Here is a 21,422-nt window from a genome sequence, read left to right as displayed (position 1 = left end):
TTCATTCAGAGATCATTAATATAGCATCTCGACATTGTCAATGGGTTGCTGTTTGAAAAATGTTTATTATTATTATTATTATTATTTGGGTGCTACTCCCTGATTTTTATGACAATTTCCGTTAAATTAAAGCTAATTATTTACAGTGTGATATATACATATATTTACTTAGTTCAGAGTTATCCATGGATAAAATAGTTAGACAACATTCCACTATCTCCAACAGAATTTCTGCTGAGGCATTAAACAGTTCATTCCACAAGATGTTGAGTCGCCACACTATATACTCAGTGAATGAAGCTATATCTCCAGCAGTACAATAGTTTAGCAATATTAATGTCTTCATCCTCGGGCTGCAGTCACAAGGAAACATGCTAATAATAAATCCAGTCAGAAAAAAACAATATACTTGAAATAAAATCATATTTGGTGAATCCGTGATTATGTGCATTGACTCTCCATTCAAAAAATAGGATAAAGAAAGAGTGCTTTGGATCTAAGATAAAGGACGTCAAGTGTATTTAGGGTTCTCATAATAATTACAATTTTGTAGTTGTGCATATCAGAACCAATGTTACTGGATTCTTCTCTATACTCTTCACACTCTTCATTCGGAGGGATATGGCTGATCTTATGCGTACCTCAATGCAGGCTGTTAAATTGCTAATGTGAAGAAACTGAAAACACTGTCAGATGTGTTAGCATGTCTGGCAGGAGACTTGTGAACATTGGCACATTAACTTGTATTGTATGGCAGCATGCCTAACTGTGAAAATGTAAATAAGTTTTAAAATATTGAGTATTTTTCTGTTTAAACAGAATGTTTAAAGAATCTGTCACTGCTTTGATACTTTTCTAACTGTACACGTTTGAGAGGGAATTCTAAAGTACAAACTCTGGAGAATCAGCTGAACAGTGAGTGATGTAATTAGAATGCTCCTGGTTACTAAGAGACTACTTAAACAGCTGATTGACAGAAAAATCATTTTTTAAACTGCTAACTTTTATACATTGAAATTGAACAGATGAGACTGCAGTTTGTCAAGTACTGAGCAGTTTATCAAGTACTGAGCAGTCAGTGGACACCAAGAAAAGAGAACTCACTAAAACAACTGTAAGCTTGCCTTGGCCTTGCTATTATATGTCAGAGTAGATCAGGTACAGTATTCTTTAGCTAGACCAGGAAAGTTTAGTTATTTAGATAGAGTTTTTCTAAATAATGGACTCCTATCCTGTAGTTTGATTTTACATTTCTAGTCATTGAATTCTGGTGTTTATTGAGGGTTATTGATTTACAATCTGGTAATCATTTGTATTTATTATTGAATATTTTTCATTTCTTTACATTGTAGCTGGAAACCAATGTATTTCTTTAGAGATTAGAGAGAGTTTCTACCTGTTTGACACTCCCAAGGTCACCTCGATGGCCTGGCTGTTCTGGTCATAGCAATCATTTATTCTGATAATTAATTTTCATAATTGGACACCTCTTTAGCCTTTGAAATTGTCATGAAGGTAATGGGGAAGGAAATAACCAGACCCTAGAAGCTGAAAAGGTCAGTAAACCTTTTCATCAGTACAGGGTTGGAGATAACTTTGATAGTTGTATTCATATTTTTGAGATGGTATATAGACAATATGATGTTCACCATGAGCTCTGGGATCAGCTCCTTACTCCCTTACTCCATGGCAAAGCTGTTCAGACTGTAGCAAAGTTATTGTTTGAATTATGAAAAAGTGAAATGTTGCTTGCTTGACTGTTTCAAACTTACACCTGAAGCTTATAGAAAAAGTTTTGTGAACACAGATGCAAGACAGATGAAAGTGTACAAGATTATATTGCTGACTTAAGTACTTATTTTCACAGATGGGTGAGTGGGTGTTAGGTCACCCCTTTTGATGTATTGGAAGACCTTTTGGTGAGGGAACAAGCTCTCAGCACTTTGCCTGATGACATGATAATCTGGTTAGCAGACAGTGAGTGCAACTCTGCAGAGGAATTGGGGAGAAAAGGGGATCTCTACTTGGCAACCAGAGCACCACTGCATAGGAGAGGGATACCAAGTGCTGCACATGGACATAAGGGAAATTCATGTGGGGACAGTATAAACCACTCCAACAGAGTACACCATTAATGGGGGAAACTACCAATTTAAGTGCATGGTTAGGGATCAGCTGTTTCAAGTGTAACCAGAGGGGACACATAGCAGTCAAATGTCCATTGAGGCAAGGTGAGAAATAAAAAGTGAGCCAGCAAGTGGTGATGACAACCTGTCAGTATAAGTTGTTTAGGAACAATTGAGATGCCAAATTATCATGAACATTTATATCCAATCTTGGTAGATGATAAACATATAGCTGCTAAGAGGGACACAGTTTATGATATAACCCTTGTGAAATCTGTAGTGGTCAGAAAAGAGCAGTACTTCCTTGGGCAGTCTACTCCAATCAGAGCACTGGGAGGGACCCTGCTCCAAATACCTTTGGCTAGGGTTCATCTTGACTGGGAGGGTGGAAAAGGAAGCAAGCAAGTAGGTGTGTTTGAGGATATTCCTGCAGATGTCCTGATAAGGAATGACTTTGATGATGCAGTACCTTGTGTACATGCAGTGACATGCAGTCAGGCTTGGAGAAAGGCTTGTAGGTCCAGTGGTCAAGGAGGGTTCTATATCATGTCACTGAACGTGCTATTTAGTGAACACTTATTAGTTGAACACTCATACACAAAAACACTAAATAAATAATGTTTGTTTAAGCGAAATGTTTTGTTGGGAAAACAAATGGTCAGCCATCATCGTGGATTTGCCCTAATCCCCACTGTACTGTGATCTCATATTTGGTATATTTAGTTGGGGGGGGTGAAGCCTCCTACATTGAGGAGTGTGGGCGTAGCCCTCCACTACAATGGGTTTTATTTGGTGATGTTTTTCTGTAGATTGCTGGGTTTGACAACTCTTTTTAACCCAGTGAAATGTTCCACTTAAACATTTGCTATTTAGTGTTTTCACATATTAGTGTTCAACTAATAAGCATTCACTAAATAGTATGTTCAATGATATGAGAGTCCCAGATAGAGCTCATACCTGATGTGGGGACTGACATCTTGGCTGTTTCAGAGAAGGTGCTATCTGGTAGCAGCATGTCTGAATGTGAGCCACAGCTGCTGGGTGGTTTACTGATGTTCCCTTGAACACAGAGACTTTGAGGAAGGAGGTGAGTGGTGGTACCCAGAATGACAGAGAGGTACAGCTGCTGGAAGTGACCATGCTTCCTGCAGAAGGGGAGCTGTTGAAGGTCATGAAGGTAGAATTGAGACAGGCTCAACTTACAGATCCTACATTACAAAGCTTGAGAGAGATGGCTAAGTAGGCACCTCAGGCTCAAAGAAGATGTGAGTCTGTATACTGGAACAAAGGTTTGTTGTATAGAGAATGGACTCCTGCAGTTGTGTTAGAAGGTGAAGTGATTGGTAGTGCCTAGAGCTTACCATCTGCCATTCTTAGCCATAGCACATGACATTCCTTTCTCAGGTCATATGGGCATAAGACATACTAAGAGACATATTATGCAAAATTTATATTGGCCTGGGATTGTGAGGGATGTGGTAGGATACTGTAGGACTTGTGAACAGTGCCAAAAAGTTAGTAAAGGAGGGGACAATGCTAAGGCTCTGTTAATGCATTTGCCTGTAATCAAAGAGACATTTCAGAGAGTGACCTTGGATATTGTGGGACTCCTGAGCACTCCAAGTTCTACAGGAAAGAAATACATTTTGGTGATAGAAGACTATGCTAACAGATATCCTAAAGGGGTGGCTCTGTCATCTATTGATGCAGAGAAAGTGGCAATTGCTTTGCTAGAAATCTTAGCAGAGTAGGTTTCCAAAGGAAATATTAACTGACCAAGGTGCCAACTTCATGTCAGACCTGCTGATTTATCTGTGGAAGCACTGTGGGGTGAAACATCTAAAGACAACCTCCTACCATCCATAGACTAATGGTCTTGTAGAGAAGTTAAACTCCACATTGAAGACTATGCTACAGGCATTTGCAGACCAGTTCAAAAGGGAGTGGGTTAGGTATTTGTCCCATCTGTTATTGGTGAACAGGGAAGTACTGCAGGAATCTACAGGTTTTTCACCCTTTGAGTTGTCATACAGGCATAGGGTGGGGTATTTTAAAATGTTAAGTATTTCTCTGTTTAAACAGAATGTTTAAATAAGCTGTCACTGCTTTGTACATTTCTAACTGTACATGTTTGAGAGGGACATTCTAAAGTACAAACTGTGGATAATCAGCTGAACAGTGAGTGATGCAATTAGAATGTTCCTGGTTGCTAATAGATTATTTAAACAGCTGATTGACAGAAAAAAAATTCAAACAGCTGACTGTAATATTTTGAAATTAGATAGTTGAGATTGCAGCTTGTCAAGTACTGAGCAGTTTGTCAAGTACTGAGCAGTCAGTGGACACCAAGAAAACAGAACTCACCAAAAAAACTGTAAGCTTGCCTTGGCCTTGCTATTATATGTTAGAGTAGATCATGGACAGTATTCCTTAGTTAGATCAGGAAAGCTTGATTATTAAGATAGAGTTTTTTCTAGAATAATGAACTCTTATCCTGTAGTTTGATTTTACATTTCTGGTGATTGAATTCTGGTGTTTATTGAGAGTTAGTGATTTACAATCTGGTAATCAGTTTACTTATTATTAAATGTTTTCCATTACTTTACATTGTGGCTAGAAACCAATGTTTTTTTTCTTTAGAGATTAGAGAGTGCTTCTACCTGTTTGATACTCCCCAGGTCTCCTCAAAAGCCTAGATGTTCTGGTCATAGCTATCATTTATTTTGATAACTGGACACCCCTTTAGAAGGGCATGACAACCCTCTGATTGGTGACAGTGTTACTATATTACTTTGGGAAAGAGACACAGCTGGAAATCTGTGTCAGGCTTTCCCAAAAGTGTTTGGATGTGTGAGATTTAAATTTACTTTGTGTAAATGTATCAGAAGTCTTAAACTGGGATACTTTACATTTGAGTGGATAGAGGTATATAGTCCAGTATCAGGAAAATAGAGCATGTTCCTTTTGTGCTCTTAGGGGAAAATTGTGAAATATTACTTCTGCTTAAGTGACAGTCTCATATTGCAGGGTCAGTCGTGAGGATTGAAGCTCCTTAGTTACTGACCCAGGATAGTAAGGGATATAATTTAATTGTTGGCAGTCCGGTGAGGTATTGACCAGACATCACAACTTCTAATTACTTAAATCCACCCTTTCTAAAAATTACAACTGAATGAAATGGAAAATAGATTATTAGGTTCAACAACTGCCATAGATCATGTTCTTAATCCAGGGGGGTTCAGTGCCTCTCTACTTGCTAGGAAATGGTCAGGGCCCATACTTATTTTGCAGGGCATGGGCTGCACCTTTCCTCAAAAGGTGATTGATTATTTTATTCATCTTATTTGTTAACCAGATATGTGGACAGGTCCCCGAACACTTCTCAGCAATGACCCTGCCCACAAGACAGAACAAAATCATAACAAAAGTGTTTTAGAACTATACATTACAAAGAATTTATATACAATACAAAGAACTTCAAAGCACTTGAAAATAAAACAAAAATTAAATGATAAATATATATAGTTAATACAATTAAAAATATACACACACCATAGGAGTACTACAAAGAGTATCAGCAGCATATTTTTAATGGCAGTAGATGGAATTAGTTAAATATAACAGGAATAGGGATTGTAAAGCCATTTATCATCTGTAGAACTGACATCTTTATCAGAAGGTTAGTGTACTTAATAATTTGTGTTTCTTTCCCCTAGAGCCTTTGTTAGGCAGGGACAAATAAATGGACATCCCATGGGGAGGTCCACAGATTATAATATGCTGAAGTTGAAATTTATTGTTATCCATAGTCTAAATAAATCTTAAACTGCACAGAATTGCTATTTCCTTTTTGCGAATGTGCTATCACAGAACCATAGTTTAAACACTAGCCCTACATTCCAAAATTATCTGATTCTAATGCATTCCACTTGCCTTATCCCTCTGAGCAATAGGTGATGTATTCACTTGCATAAGTCAGTCATTCAAAAATCCAAAATTATCTGATTCTAATGCATTCCCCTTGCCTTAGCCCTCTGAGCAATAAGTGATATATTAATTTGCATAAGTCAATCTTTCAAAAACTGGGTTAACTAAACAAATTTTGAGCATGAGGTACTCTCACAAAGAAGTTAGAAAATACACAAACCAAAATTTTGTAACAATTTATTGCACTCCATGCATGTCACCTCAAGAACTTCACAGCTTCATTTCTAAACATACAACCCTTGTTATAACATAAAATACTTTTCTACACTATAGCCTAAATTATCACAACGATCATTTGAAAAACTGTGCCTCGAACAATAACAGAATGCAAAAACTAATAGAGTTAATAAACGTTAACAAGGTCCAAATGGAGAGATGGTAAAAGCAGAAAACAAAGGAGACTAGTATTGCTTGAAATTAATTCATCCTCAAATATTAGTGAGTATCTTCATGAGGTGGACTCTGCTTTTGCAAATTCTCACCAAGAGAACACTAATATATAGACTGTCCCCAGAATTCAGTAAGCTCTGCACAGTGTGCAGGAATAGTACAAGAGCTGCTGCACGCAATACGGCCGACAAGCGAGCCAAGAATGAGCTCCCGGGACATGCACGAGCGATCCTACACTATTCCTGCACAGACACAGTTCCTGTATGCTAATTACCCCATTTCAGGTGAAAACCATGCAAATGAGGTGAATTAATTATCCAGAAGGCAGGCAAGATTCTGTGCAGGAATAGTGTAAACTGCAGAAATGCATTCGGCTACTAACCGAATACATTTCTGCAAATTATAAAATGGAGGCATGTCAGCTCCAAATAAAACATGTATTCAATGTAGTAGGCATGCCAATGGCCAAATAGATGGTCAGTGGCATAGTAAATATTTGCAAAATTATAAAAAATAACTTTTATTTTTTTTTGGCTGATTTCGGCTGTTTAAGCGTAGGGCAGCAGTGGCAAACGGGATCGACCCGGAACCTGCAGAAATGCATTCGGCTACTAATCGAATACATTTCTGCAAATTATAAAATGGAGGCATGTCAGCTCCAAAGAAAACATGTATTCAATGTAGTAGGCATGCCAATGGCCAAATAGATGGTCATTGGCATAGTAAATAGTTGCAAAATTATAAAAAATAACTTTTATTTTTTTTGGCTGATTTCGGCTGTTTAAGCGTAGGGCAGCAGTGGCAAACGGGATCGACCCGGAAAAAAAAAAGTTGGAAATAAGCTTTTAAATCAAAATCAGCATTCTGCCATAATAGTCAATGGTATGCAGAAGACAACAATACCATTGAATTGTGGCTGCTAAGGGGGAAGGCTGAGTGTCAGTCTTTTAACTATTCAATAGCAGTCAGTTTTATGCAAATGAGGGAATTGATACTGAATCACAGATTTCTCCTCAGTGTTAGCAAGCACTCAACCATGTAAGTGCAGCAACACCATGGTACAAGCCTAAGAGGCAGATGACCTCATAAGGGGGGGTGTCATGCATGCTATAGGATTACTGGAGCTCTGTGGCTTGTGCTTGCCCTTAGCTAAGCACAGCTAAGGAGGAGGGGTGTGTCTGAGGCTGCCTAGCAGTGTTTACATTGCCTAATCAGGTGTGTGTGCTGCGCACCAGGTTTTAAATAAAACAGAACAAAAAAAGCACAGCAAATAGCAGCTCTGTTTACATCTGAGCACTGGGTATGCACAGTGCACCTCAGGGCTTAAATGGGAAGGCAATGGGAAAGGAAAACAGCAGTAGGAAGGCAATCAAGGAGAACTAGCATAGCTGGCAGGTGAAATGTATCAGAATCAGCGCCAATTACACAGGTAGCAGCCCGGCCCAGCCCAGCACACTACTATAAACTATGCAAAAATCTTTCACTCTGGTTTTTCCCACAAACTCTACACCACCAGTGTACACAGATGGGGAAATTTTACCTGACAAAACTAACAAAATGATAGGGGCTGCTGTTGCTCTCATACATCAATATGTGGAAGAGACTGAGGGTGGTGAGGATGAGAATGCTGCTGACCAACCCACAGTAAGGAGAACAAGAAGAGTGTACAGACTCAGGGTAACCTACCAGGGGCTACATGAGCTGGAGATAGTGAAGCAAAGGGTGCTAAAGGCTAAAGGGTGGACAGGGACATCCTACCGCAAATTGTTGAGCTGTGCCGGCCACACCTGACACACAGAACCAAAAGTGGGGAACCCATTCCAAGAGATACCAAGGTATGTGTAGGCTTAAGAATACTAGCCACAGGTACCTTCCAAAGGCCAAACTGGGGGTATCATGGGGATCTCACAGGCATCAGCATCCAGGGTACTCCACCAGTTCCTGCATGCCAAGTTAGCACATGCCAGTGAGGACATATATTTCCTCAACACCCGTGAGGCATTGATCAGCAATATGTATCTCTTCCACCAAATAGCAGAATACCCTGAGGTAGTGGGTGCTATAGACTGCATGCACATACACATCAAAGCATCACCTGGTGAGTGGGGTAGGGTCTAAATAAACCGCAATGGCTTCCCCTCCATCAACTGCCAGGTCATGTATGATGCACAGGGCATTATAATGAATGTGTGTGTGCTGACAGCCCTGGAAGCTATCACGACTCCCACATCTGGCATATGACACAGCTGTACCAGAGATTTGCCAGTGGGGACATCCCATATGGCCACCTAGTGGGGGATGCTGGTTATGCACTGGAGCCATGGCTGATGACACCCATCAGAAATGCACCCACACCAGAACAAGAGCTCCATAATGAGGCACATGCACAAATGAGAATCATAATAGAGCATTTGTTTGGGATGCTCACGTCATGGTTCCTGTGCCTGGATATATCTGGTGGAGCCTTGCAGTTCTCTCCAGCTATGTGTACACAGATTTTCATTGTATGTGCCATGCTACACAATATGATCCTGTGGAAACAGCTGCAGCAGGAACAGCACGGGGCAAGGCCACACCCTCCACCACCACTGCTAAGGCCAGCAGAGGCACAGAGTGACTTGGAGGAGGAACAACCTGAGTCTACCCATGTAGGCAGAAGTAGGCATGCCCTGTATGCCCAGGCTTTGGCAAGGAGGCAACGCATAGGACATACACTGACACGGTAGGAACCCAGGGAATGACACCTCTCTCTGACTTGCACATACAGTAAAAAGGATGCCAATCATGACATTAACTGTGCTTTACCATGTACAGGGAGTTTGCTATGTACACCTGACATAGTCAGCCCTCTAGCACCATCCTCAATACTGGCACAGCCACAAGTAACTCACTCTTCCTATCAATTGCTGAATGGAGTAGTATGTTCTGCTACTTGTAGCTATGGTAGGGATGTGAGCATGCAAGGGAATCAGGTGGCTGAATGGGATGGCAGCAGATAGTTGACACCTATATGGGCAGCATGGAATCCATAACAAATACTGGAGTCAACAAAGTAGGCAGTATTAGACAAGGTGGCAAATCTCACTGCAGTACATGTGGTGGCCCAAATGTGTATCCATAGAACACACACATGCATGTCAGTGAGTTTCACATACCAAACAACTGCCTCAGCCAGCGGGACAGAAAGAAAGGCTGTGCTAAGGCCTCCAATTAATAGCAATGGATAACAGCCCCCCTCCAGACCTACACAGGCAGACTGCAACAGGTCAGGCAGTTGTATGTTAGTTCTGCTGGGTATGATGTCTGAAACTGATATGTAGGTCAATAAAACCTAAGATCTGTACTCTACTGATATGCCTCTAGTTTTCATGATACGTCAGAATACAAAACAAAATGTAAGACAACAGAGTACCTGAAATACTAGTACAGTCATAGCAAATGTTTACAGTTGTCAGGTGTGCCCCCCCCTCACACAATCCTATGTAGAAATGCAGTAACATGTATGAGTGGGGTTTATAACAGTGGAGCACAGAAGACCTGAGCTGGCCAAATTTACAGGATAGATTGTTGCATGTGTACAATATGCAGAGCTCTGTGTGTTAGGTTGTTATGTGTTGTACATTGTGTGGATGTGGTCAGCATGTAGGCATAGAGGGTTGTGTCCTGGTGTCCTATGGCCAGTACTGTCGATGACAGGGTCATGTTCTGACAACTGCAGTGCCAACCATAATGCATCCCAGCAAGACCCAATTCAGCAGTCATCCATGCTCATTGTTCAGATGTCAATATCTGGCACCATCTGAAAGATGGACATGCCATAAATGTGGGCCCAAACATACACAAAGTAAACAGGTGGAAGTACCCTAGACAGAGTACATAAAATGTAACTGTCAACTGCACACACCTTTGGAATTGTGCATACAGGTTAGCAGCACATTAGTTGTCTGTGTAGTATGGAATACTGATATATTCTGGCCAATCACTGGCAGACCACAAAAGGCACAGTTATGTAGTAATGAGAAAATGCCTATGTCCTTGTACAAGGCAGCATAAGGGGAATATCCCAGGTATATCTGTGAGTCAGCTGCAAGAAGCCTTCATATCACACATGCACTCGACTTACTCCACCATCATCGGCAGGTTTATCACAGGTCATATCCCTGCTATCGGGAATGAGTACAGTATGACTCCCACTTCTGTATGGGAATACCCACAGAATGCAGCATGCTGAAGAGGTGTCCTATGCAGGTGTGTCCCTAGCAGTAAGCAGCACCCTGCCAGCATCCAGATCAATGGATTAATATGGACAGGAACTATTGCCATGAACACCTTACACACTTAACCTGTTATCCAGGGGAATACAGTGGCTCCCAAACTGGGACTGTAGGAGTGACAGAATGCACTGGCCTGCTACAGATGGCCTGCATCACTACCAAATGCCCTACAGTCCTCTGTCAAAGGCTTGTGTCTTGCCCGTACTGCCAATGTATGTTATCTCATGGGTTCCCAACTAACAACATAACACAGTCCACAGAACACAAATGCAAGGCCATGTTGACAAATCCCAGTAGCATGCCCACTATGTCCTACTGGATGAACTGTGGACCAACCCCTAAATAACGCTGGGATGAAGGGACGACTATAGGGATACTTCACAGATATCACTCACATAATGTTAGGAAGAGGATAGAATAACAGAGTGGGGGGGTGTAGAAGCATGGACGCCATGGAGTGTGTGAAGTCTGAAACTCTGATGTGTGCCCATACTACCCCTGTCTGCAAAGTCAGTAATGGGTGGCTACAAACACACTCATAAACCACAATGTGAACAGATATATGAGCCATGCCTCTGGGTAATCTGGGTGAATCTGTACATCTGAGAGGTACGGCCCCAGCAGGATATGGCCATTCTGTTATGTCAATAGATGTACAAGCAGGGGATCCTCACAGTACCAAGGTGCTGGACCATTTACACAGATCCATCAGTAAGTGTTTGCAGCTACCCCTCCAGAATGGCATGAGAGTGCAAGAATATGTAGGCTGCAGACCACAATACTGGGCACAGCTTCATTCATCTTGTATTTCCCATGAAATAACTGTGAGCAAATAAGTATATCTGTTGGTAGTTGATGACATAATACATCACAGTGTAAAACAGTACATGTCTGAATATCTCTGCTAATGCCAACCATGTAACACAAGCAGCACAGACAGCAATAGTTACAGTATCCCACTATCTTTCACACATTGTGACTCCATATTGCAGAAACAGGTTGCTATCTGTAGGTGGAGAACACAAAATCCTGCACTGCAGTACAACCTACCTGGAACAGATTCACACACTCAATACAGAAGGTCTTACTGGCCATGATCCTATACTTAGAGAAATGAAGCCCATGTCTGACAACCACAGTGAACTATACATATCTGTCAATTGCAGATGTCTGTGCCCACACACCACATTGCACAACCTTCATGCTTTGCACACACATTGGCTAGGAATACTCACACATATCCAAGGCCAACACACTATAATATGTCAAACATACACACACAGAGATGTGGGGAAGAGAGAGGTAAACAGTGACAAAGAGATTGCCATCATGAGGCCTGTCTCACTCACCACACATCCAATTGGCCAATATCACATGATGTGCCGATGTCAATCACTGTAGACATTTGCTTTTGATAACCCTCAGCCCTATAGTGTCTGTGGTGCTTGTGATAACTGTGTAACATGATAGTACAAATCAGTATTCATCTAGCATTTGTATACCCAGTCCTGTCAAATGTAAAGTTGTGTGTGACTGAGGGTTGTGTGTGTTACCAGAGGAACGGTTTATGGCCCATGCACACACACTGCACTTCCCATAGCCCATAGGTTCATAGGTTCATAGGTTCATACTAGGCTATCTGCCCGAGGGCATTTACAAGCCTAGCCCATAGTTTTGTGGCTTACGGCACCCCTTTAGTATGGGGAACTATACCCATTATTTTGCTGTGCCTCTGTCGAGCAGTGACACTGAGGTAATCACTGGGGTATATCTGCGATCTCCCATCCATTGGTCAAGATTTCTCTTGAACAAGGCCAGCGAGGTGCTCTGCCTCACATATACCGGGATTTTATTCCACAGCATAGGGAGTCTTTGGGTGATGAATCTATCCCTCCAGCTCGTCCTATTAATAGCCGTGTCGAGGTTTAAGTCTCCCGCCCTTGTGACTCTGACGGATCTAGATTTTTTGAGGTGCAGCATATTCATCAAATCTGGGTTTGACATGGCCTTGTATGTTAGGCAAAGGTCACCTCTGAGCAAGCGTGCGACTGAATAGAGCTGGAGTTCTTTCAGTCGGGCAGCATAGGACAGATGTTTGAGACCCTTTTGGTGAGGAACTTTTGTGGCCTCTCCAGCTGCTGCAAGTGTCGGGTCAGATACATTCCGAATGGGGCATTGTACTCAATCATTGGTCTGATGAGTGATGAGTATAGGGAGACTATTACCTCCCTTGATCTAGATGAGAATCCCTTCATGATAAGGTGGGCAATGTAGAAGGTCTTCCTAACTACTTTAGCTACATGGGTGTCAAATGACAGACTACTATCAACCTGGGTCCCCAGGTCCCTGATAACTTCTTCTGTGCTCAGTGGATTGCCACCTATTTGGTAGCTAGGGGTAACCTTGTTTTTCCCGAAGGGTATGACTATGCATTTTTTGGCATTTAACTTTAGGCCATGGCTCTGGCACCAGTTATCCATTTCTGTGAGACCCTTCTGAAGGATATCTGTGTCAGATGTGTTTTCTACTATGGCGCCCAGTTTGCAGTCATCTGCAAACTTTGTCAGCCATAACCCTCTTGTGTTTGCTTGTACTTCGGAAAAGTAGATGCCAAACAAGAGTGGGCCCAGGACTGAGCCCTGTGGTACACCACTTGTGACAGGCTTTGAGTCTGACATGGCGCCAGCAACTCTGACCCTGTGGGTTCTGTCACTCAGCCAGTTTGCAACCCATCTTGTGATGTATGGGTTAACATTTAATCTGATGAGTTTTTCAATGATACCCGAGTGGGGTATTGTATCGAAGGCCTTCGCTAGATCGAGGTAGGCTGTATGGACTGCCTTTCCCTCATCAATGGCTTTGGTGACTGTTTCTAAAAAGTCAACCAAGTTTAGAAGGCATGATCTGCCTTTGACAAAGCCAAACTGGGATGGATCCAAAGTCTGCAAATTCCCTATGTCTTTATTTATGAGGTCCATTATGATCCTCTCCATGGCTTTGCAGATAAGGCTTGTCAAGCTAATGGGCCGGTAATTTCCAGGGTCGGTGGAGGCACCGCCTTTGTGAAGTGGGACCACAGTTGCAGTGCGCCACTCCCTGGGTACGTATCCAGAGGTAAGACTATGATTAAACAGCTGTCCTAGCTGTGGGTTTAATTCCTCGTTGAGTTCGTGGAGCACACAGCCGGGGACACCATCAGGTCCCATGGATGCTGTGTTTTTTGCTTTGGAGAGAGCAGGTCTCACTTGGACGTTGGAGATGTTTGGGGGGGCTGCAATCGCTTGGTATAGATATCTCTCCTTTTGGGGGGGAGAAGTTTGCACTGAACCTGTCAGCCAGTATGTTGGCAATGTCTGTAGGATCAGTAATCTTCACATCATTTTGAACTAGTTCTGAGCATATCTGGGAGTTTCCTCCCAGGTTTCTAACATAGCTAAAGAAGGCCTTATGATTGTCTTTTGAGTCTTTAGCTATTTTTCTCTCAAAATTTGCTTTGGATGATTTTATGAGAGCTCTTAGTTTTTTACTTATAGTGATCAAGGGTGTCTTACCTTTTAAGGATTTTGCTCTATCTTGTAGTAGCTTCCTCCTTTTGATGTAGAGTTTGTTTATGGCTGGGGTCCACCAGACTGGACGCTTGCCTTTGGTACAAAGAGTCTTTGTTTTGCTTGGGAGTGCCTTATCCATGCAGTCCTGCAGGTGCTGGTAGAAGGCATTTGTAAGTGATTCAGCGGCTTGAGTACTGTTTTCCGCCGGCTCGGGGGCCTTAAAGGAGACCACACTAGTCTTTAGAAGTGTGAAGTCAGCTTTCGAGAAGTTCTTTACTGTGGTCTTTTTTATTTCAGGTGGGGTGGGATGAGGACCTCCAGCGAGATTAGTTTGTGATCTGATCTCACCAGTGAGGGGTATACTTCCGGTGTTGAACATTGTGCTCCCATGTTCGTGATGATGAGATCAAGTATGTTTTCTCCTCTTGTGGGGATGGTGACTAGTTGTTCCATGGCAATTGAGTTTATGAATTCCAGGAACTTTTGGGCTAGGGTGTTTGGGCTTGAGTAGTGTTCCCAGTCTATATTAGGGTAATTGAAGTCACCTAGTATGATGGTGTTTGGTGATACATTTATCCCCTCTAGTGTTTTCAGGAAGGCCATGTGAGGTTCCTGAGTTTGTGAGGGTGGCCTGTAACATGCTACAATTTGCAGAGCAGTCTTGCCTATGGTTAATTGCACCTGGATGGTCTCCAATGCATCGTGTGTTGCCACCAGTCTTGAGGTGTGGGTGTCCTTGATGAATATGGATACCCCCCTCCTTTCTTGGTATTGTCCGGATTTTGGGGCCGGAACGCATGATAAGAGGTAAAACCTGATAGTGCTGGGGTGCTCTCAGGAGCCTTGAACCAGGTTTCTGTCACTGCACAGACGTCGATGTTCTCCATACTGAGAAGGGCCTCGAGTGCGTACATTTTGAGATTTAGACTTCTGGCATTGAGCAGCATTACCCTTAGTTTTTTCCTTTTTTGTGTTCTAGGGTGGTAGGTTTAGAATTTGAGCCTTGCCTAAAAAAGACACTATGGGGGTGGCAAGAGCCTTTGCCAATATCCAGAATCCCAGGGGTGACAGGTGCAAGCCGTCCCTTGCGAAGCAGTGTGGCTTGTCCAGCATGTCATCCCAGGCAGACAGACATTGGATCCCCTTTGAATGACACCAGAGTTTAAGCCAATTGTTAAAGCTGATCATCTTATCTCTGTATTGTGGCATCATTCTTGGTGAAGGTAGGATACTGCTCAAGGTCAGGGTCATACCTGCCTGGGCTACATAATCAGAGAGCTCCTCAATGTCTCTTTTCATGTAGTCCAAGTAGGTACATCTCAGGTCATTTACACCAGCGTGGACAATGACTGAGTCGTATTTGTACCTGCTGTTGAGAGACCTGAGTGCTTGCGTTATGTGGCGGATTCTAGTGCCCGACAGGCAGCTTACTGTGACCTTCTCCTTACTCAGTCTGGTGAGCAGGACGTCAGTGTGTCTGACTATGGAGTCACCAATGACTAGTGTGTCTGGCATTGTGTTTGGCCTTAAGGGCTGTGACTGTTTGACACTCTGACTGTGAGGTCTATGTGTTGCAGGTGTTGTGTTCTGAGGTGGTGGCTGTTTGGGTGTCTGCTTTGGTGGCCTCTGCTGTTTTGGTAGATTTTTGATCAGAGCCGCCGAGTATGTCTTTGTGTGTTTATGTGTATGATTTGAGGTTGTGATGGTACTATGTGAGACTGGGTCTATAGTGTGTGTGGTAACCTTCTCCTCCTGACTGGTCTTGCCAGTCCTATGTTGAGAGAGCTCAGCCTCCAGTTTGGCCGTATAGTTGCATCTCTCGCATGTATTTGTGTTTTGTGGGAGGAGGAGAGGGTTGTCTGTGTACATGAGGCAATTGTAACATTGCCTCAATATTCCCAGGTTCACCAGCTGAGCAGGAGAGGACACTAGCAACTGATCCCTCGACATGCTAGAAGGACTAGACAAAAAACTTTAAAAGAGATTCCGGGGGACGTGGGTGACCGAGAAATGGGTGTTTGCCTTTTTGGGGTGCTTTCTATAAGAGTGCCGTATCAAGGTAATAAGTACTGTAGGAGCAAGTGCTAGGTTTAACAGATAGAGAAAAGTCTACTTGGAGTCAAGTAGAGATGATCTTTTTAGGTATTAGAGAAAGTGCTAGTGACAGGGATGCTTAAAGGTAAGATTGAAAAGAATGCACTCTGCAGTGTGCACTAGAGAAGTTAGATATGAAAGTAGGTAACTTGAGTTTTACCTGTTTAAACAGTTAAGGTTTAGTGGAGAGTTACTATTTTTAAAACAGCAAGATGGACTGAAAGGGGTGGTTACTTTTGTATTTTGGTACTATGAAATACTGTAGGATGGCCAATAAATTTAAATAATTGAAGGGGTGGGATTTCAAAAGTGATGGTTTTGTGATTACTCACATAAGCCAGTGAAAGTAGAGAGAAATGAGATATATGGTCAGATTAACATAAGAGGCGGGCAACTAGAAAGACAGTGGTATTTAACAAGACAACTTAAATGGGTGGGAGGGAGGGAAAAATTTCTGCCTGACTCAGAACAGAGAGAGCTGTGGTCTCTTTTGAAGTTTTAATATGCTGTTAAAACAGAATGCAAGCAAAACACAAGGTAAAGAAAACAAACTACAGTATTCAAAATATAGAAAGGCAATACAGAAATACAAAAAATAACAGCAAACTAACCTTTCCTTCACAGCAAAGTGTGGCAGAGTCTGGATGAGCCTTTCTGTTAGCACTCATGCTGATGTCAGTCACCTTGAAATAACCCTCTGGCCAGTTATCAGCCCTGTAATCTCTGTGGTGTGTGTGATAACTGTGTAATGCTGTAATGTAACATACTAGTTAGGTAGGAGTTCTAATCCAAGACATGGCAACTATGAGACTCTGTGTGCATGTAGAGGTTAGTCACCTTGAAATACACCTTTGGACAAGAGTTAACCCTGTAAGCTCTGTGGCATGTGCGATAAATGTGTAATGCTGTAATGTAACATACTAGTTAGGTAGGAGTTCTTATCCTAAACATGGCAACTGTGAAACTCTGTGTGCGTGTGTGTAGCGATTAATAATTTTGAGGCCAGTCACAGTCACTACACCTCCCATTGCCCTACTTTACCAAGCCTGCTGATGTCAGTCACCTTGAAATACCCCTTTGGACAAGGACCAACCCTATAAGCTCTGTAGTGTGTGTGATAACTGTGTAGTGCTATAGTGTAATATAACAGTTAAATAGGTGTTTTAATCCCAGATATATCAACTGTGAAACTCTGCGTGTGTGTAGCAATTAATGATTTTGAGGCCATTCACGGTCACTACACCTCCAATTGCCCTACTTTAGCAAGTCTGCTGATGTCAGTAACCTTGAAATACCCCTTTGGAGAAGGGCCAAGCTCTGTGGTGCATGCCATAAATGCAGAACAAAGTAATAGCAGTAACTGTACATGTATGGATTTGAATCTCATCTGCAGCAATTGTTTGTGTGTGTACCTCAAAGATTTAAGGCCCCATTTACAGCCAGTACACATCTCAAAGCCTAACTTTAGCAGTCCTGCAGATATCATCCACCTTACAAGTACCTGTTGCCAACCCCAAACCATGCCAGGTCATTGGTGCATGTGGTAAATGCATAACAAAATGGTCTGTAAAGATTGTTAGATAGAGGTTTAAACCTCCCCCCTGTCAAATGTGAATGCATGATTAGGGTAAAATTATCTTTGGGATCTGTCACCCACTACATCACCCAATGTCAGTATTTACAAGGGCTGGTGATGTTCCTCACCTTAGAAGTGCCTTGGGACAACATCCATGCAGTAAGCTCTGTGGCGTGTGTGATAAATGTGACACACTGTAGTAGCAATGCATAGCTATGTAGGGGGTTTGAATCTCAGTACTGGCAAGTGTGTGTGTCATTAGTATACTGTGTGGAGGTTGCTGCGATTTTGTAATAACAGGATGCATTGTGGGGTTGGTTTTGCTAAATGATTATATTGAGGACCTACTACATGTTACAATGTCCACCTTACAAGGACAACACATGTCAAACACCACAGAGGCTGGTGTAGACAATCTATAGCCCTACATGTGATGTTACAGATCAGTGAACAATATAGGCAACCCTTGCATTACTCAGAGAACACTCTCCACCCATGTCTCATACACAAACACACTTGGCTAGGCAACAACCACTATATTGGAAGTTCTCTGCATATTGCCTCACAGATAGTAAACATGGTGTGATTGCAGTGCACTACATGCCTATTGATCACAACAGTGCCACTGACATCAGAAAGTACTGTGATGTGTAACATCTCCTGACTGTGTGTTATCCAGCAAGTAAAAGGACATGGCACCCTGTTCCATCCCTACAGTAGACAAACGAATGCTTACAGAGGTCCTTTTACTATGTTCCCCACTGGACATCTACAACAGCTGTAGAGTCTACAAATGTAACCCACAAAATGAATACCATGCCTTATACACATGCCCTGTATGGACAGACACCACTAACTCACTGAATACCTGTATCATGCTGTCAATGTAGGTGCAAGCACAACCTCAGTTCCATAGCCAGGTCTCCCCAAATGAGATCAGGAATGCTACATCAGAAGATAACAATCTGTACACACAGCATGCCCTAGAGACCTCAAGTACACTTCCACATGTCAAAGAATATGTGTGTGAGACATGTGCACAACCCAGACACTGTCCATGTTATGGAATATAGATCACATATATGGGAAGCAGTGCACATTACTGGACACTTACAATAGTAACCCAGATGAGTGGAGGGTGAATACAGTACCCACCAGTGGGGATCACTCCAGGGACTACACTCCTGACACACACTGGAGACCATTGTTATGTGGTCTGGTGCCAAAGTATTCCCTTTGCTGCCTTGCACAGCTGTCAGGCCCATTCACCTACTACACACCTGCAATGAACCTATGCATCTCAGTACTGGCAAGTGTGTGCGTGTGTGTGTGTGTGTGTGTGTGTGTGTGTGTGTGTGTGTGTGTGTGTGTGTGTGTGTGTGTGTGTGTGTGTGTGTGTGTGTGTGTGTGTGTGTGTGTGTGTGTGTGTGTGTGGAGATTAATGATTTTGAAGCCATTCACAATCACTACACCTCCCACTGTTCTAGTTTAGCATGCCTGCTGATGTCATTCACCTTGAAATAACCCTTTGGCCATACATCAACCATATAAGCTTTGTGGTGCTTGTGATAACTGCATAATACTGTAGTGTAGCAAACTACTTAGGCAGAGGTTGTAATCTTGATCCTGCCAACTGTGATGATGTGTGTGTGTGTCTCCATTGACACCTGCTTTTGTGGACATTCACATGTACTACACTTCCCTTATCCCTTCTTTAGCACTGTTGCTGATGTCACTCACCTTCAAAGATACCTTTGAACAGCTTTCTAACGTGTAAGCTCTGTGGTGCATGCAGTAACTGCAAAACACTCTAATAGCAATACATAGTCAAGTAGGGGGTTGAAACCCAATACTGGCAAGTACGTGTGTCATCAGTATCCTGTTGGGGTGAGTGTGTGTACTGACAGGATCCATTGCAGTGTGGGTTTTTGTAACATCATTATACTGAGGATCAAAATGTCCCATTGTCCACATTACAAGGCCAACAGTTTTCAAATACTGTAGAGGTTGTTGTAGACAATCCTCAGCCATAAATGTGTACAGCCATGTGCAATTACTATGTGACAGTATGGATTAGTAAACAATATAGACAACTGTTATAATATCCAGATACCACTCTCCACCCATGGATCATACACAAACACGCTTGGCTCTTACTCTCTTACACCCTTCCTTTCTTACTTTGTCTCTGTCTCTCTGTCTCTCTCTCTCTCTCCCTCTCTGGTGGATGTGGAAAAGTACACCTGTTTTGCATAGACAGCAGCTTGAGTTTTGTAAGGAATGCTCATGATCAGCTGATGGCCTGTGCATGAATTGCAGTCCCCCGCTTGCTAATTGCATGTGGAACAGCTGTGGTATCATTCATATAGCCAAGTGTATGGAAACACTCTCCTATAACTAAGCACTTCATGTGGGTGTTGGCCCTTTTTCTTCACTGTGAGCAGGACTTAATGTGGGTGTTTGACAAACAGCATCAAAGAGGGTAGTTGGAAATACCTCTTACAACATACACTGTGAAGACAGGCCAACAAACAGGAAGGGGATGTTCCAGACATGAGAAAAGAATGTAAGTATTGGTGTTCTACATTTGAAGTAATGTTGGTTTAACAGGGTTTGTGTGGAAATGGCTGTTCTGCATGATTTCAAGTCTGGCATAACAGTATTATGTGGTTGAGGAAACTCTCACCTGTAGGGCTATCTGGAGACTGTCCAGAGTTTGGAGTCTTACATGTGTTATGTTACTCACACATTTCTTATCTTTAGATATGCAGTAGCATACTCCGATGACTGCAGACAGTACATGGTGACATCCATGTGAGTTACTGACTTCATATCCCTCAGAGAGATATGTCACAACAAACTCTGTTACACCAGGAAATTTCTCAGTTTATCACAGCAATATGTCAATATTGGCCCTGTGTTTGTGCCTCTGTCCCCCAAGTCTGGCACCCTTTGTCCATATGTCGTGCAGTAAGAGGTGCATATGTACAGTACATCATTATTTACTGACACCATACCTGATAACAAGCCAGTGAGATATCAGACTGCTAGACATATTATGTATATTAGGCCTCATATTTGAGGACAAAACCCGGACATTCTGTTGTAATGTGTACAGTAGTGAGGTCTGTGTACTTATGGTGATGTTGACGGAGTGTGTATTGTGAATATGTTACTTGGCCTATGTACAGATTGTGGTAGATGTCATCGCTCTTGGTCCTGTTCTAGCTGATGTTGCATGCTGCTCCAGTTTATGGTACCCTATCAGCGTACATGTTTGTAGGGCCAGACTGACACATGTCCCATATCACAGTCAGGCATCAGACTACACTGTGTATTGGCCCAGTATATGTAGGGTTATTGTGTGAGTGGCTCATATGAGGGTGGTTTTGTTCACACAGTCCATATAGTGTAATATTACTTAGGC

General features: G+C 42.4%; 1 protein-coding gene across 1 annotated transcript in view; it reads left to right on the top strand.

The window, feature by feature from the left end:
• The window catches only part of LOC122791786, a 98,932-nt gene that overhangs the window by 23,288 nt on the left and 54,222 nt on the right, over window positions 1–21,422 (top strand). The gene's annotated exons all lie outside the window — the stretch shown is intronic.

The sequence above is a fragment of the Protopterus annectens genome, chromosome 17.part0, assembly GCF_019279795.1.
Source record: "Protopterus annectens isolate FY-2018-M chromosome 17.part0, PAN1.0, whole genome shotgun sequence".
Taxonomy (NCBI): Eukaryota; Metazoa; Chordata; order Ceratodontiformes; family Protopteridae; genus Protopterus; species Protopterus annectens.
This window is presented reverse-complemented; position numbering and strand designations above follow the sequence as displayed.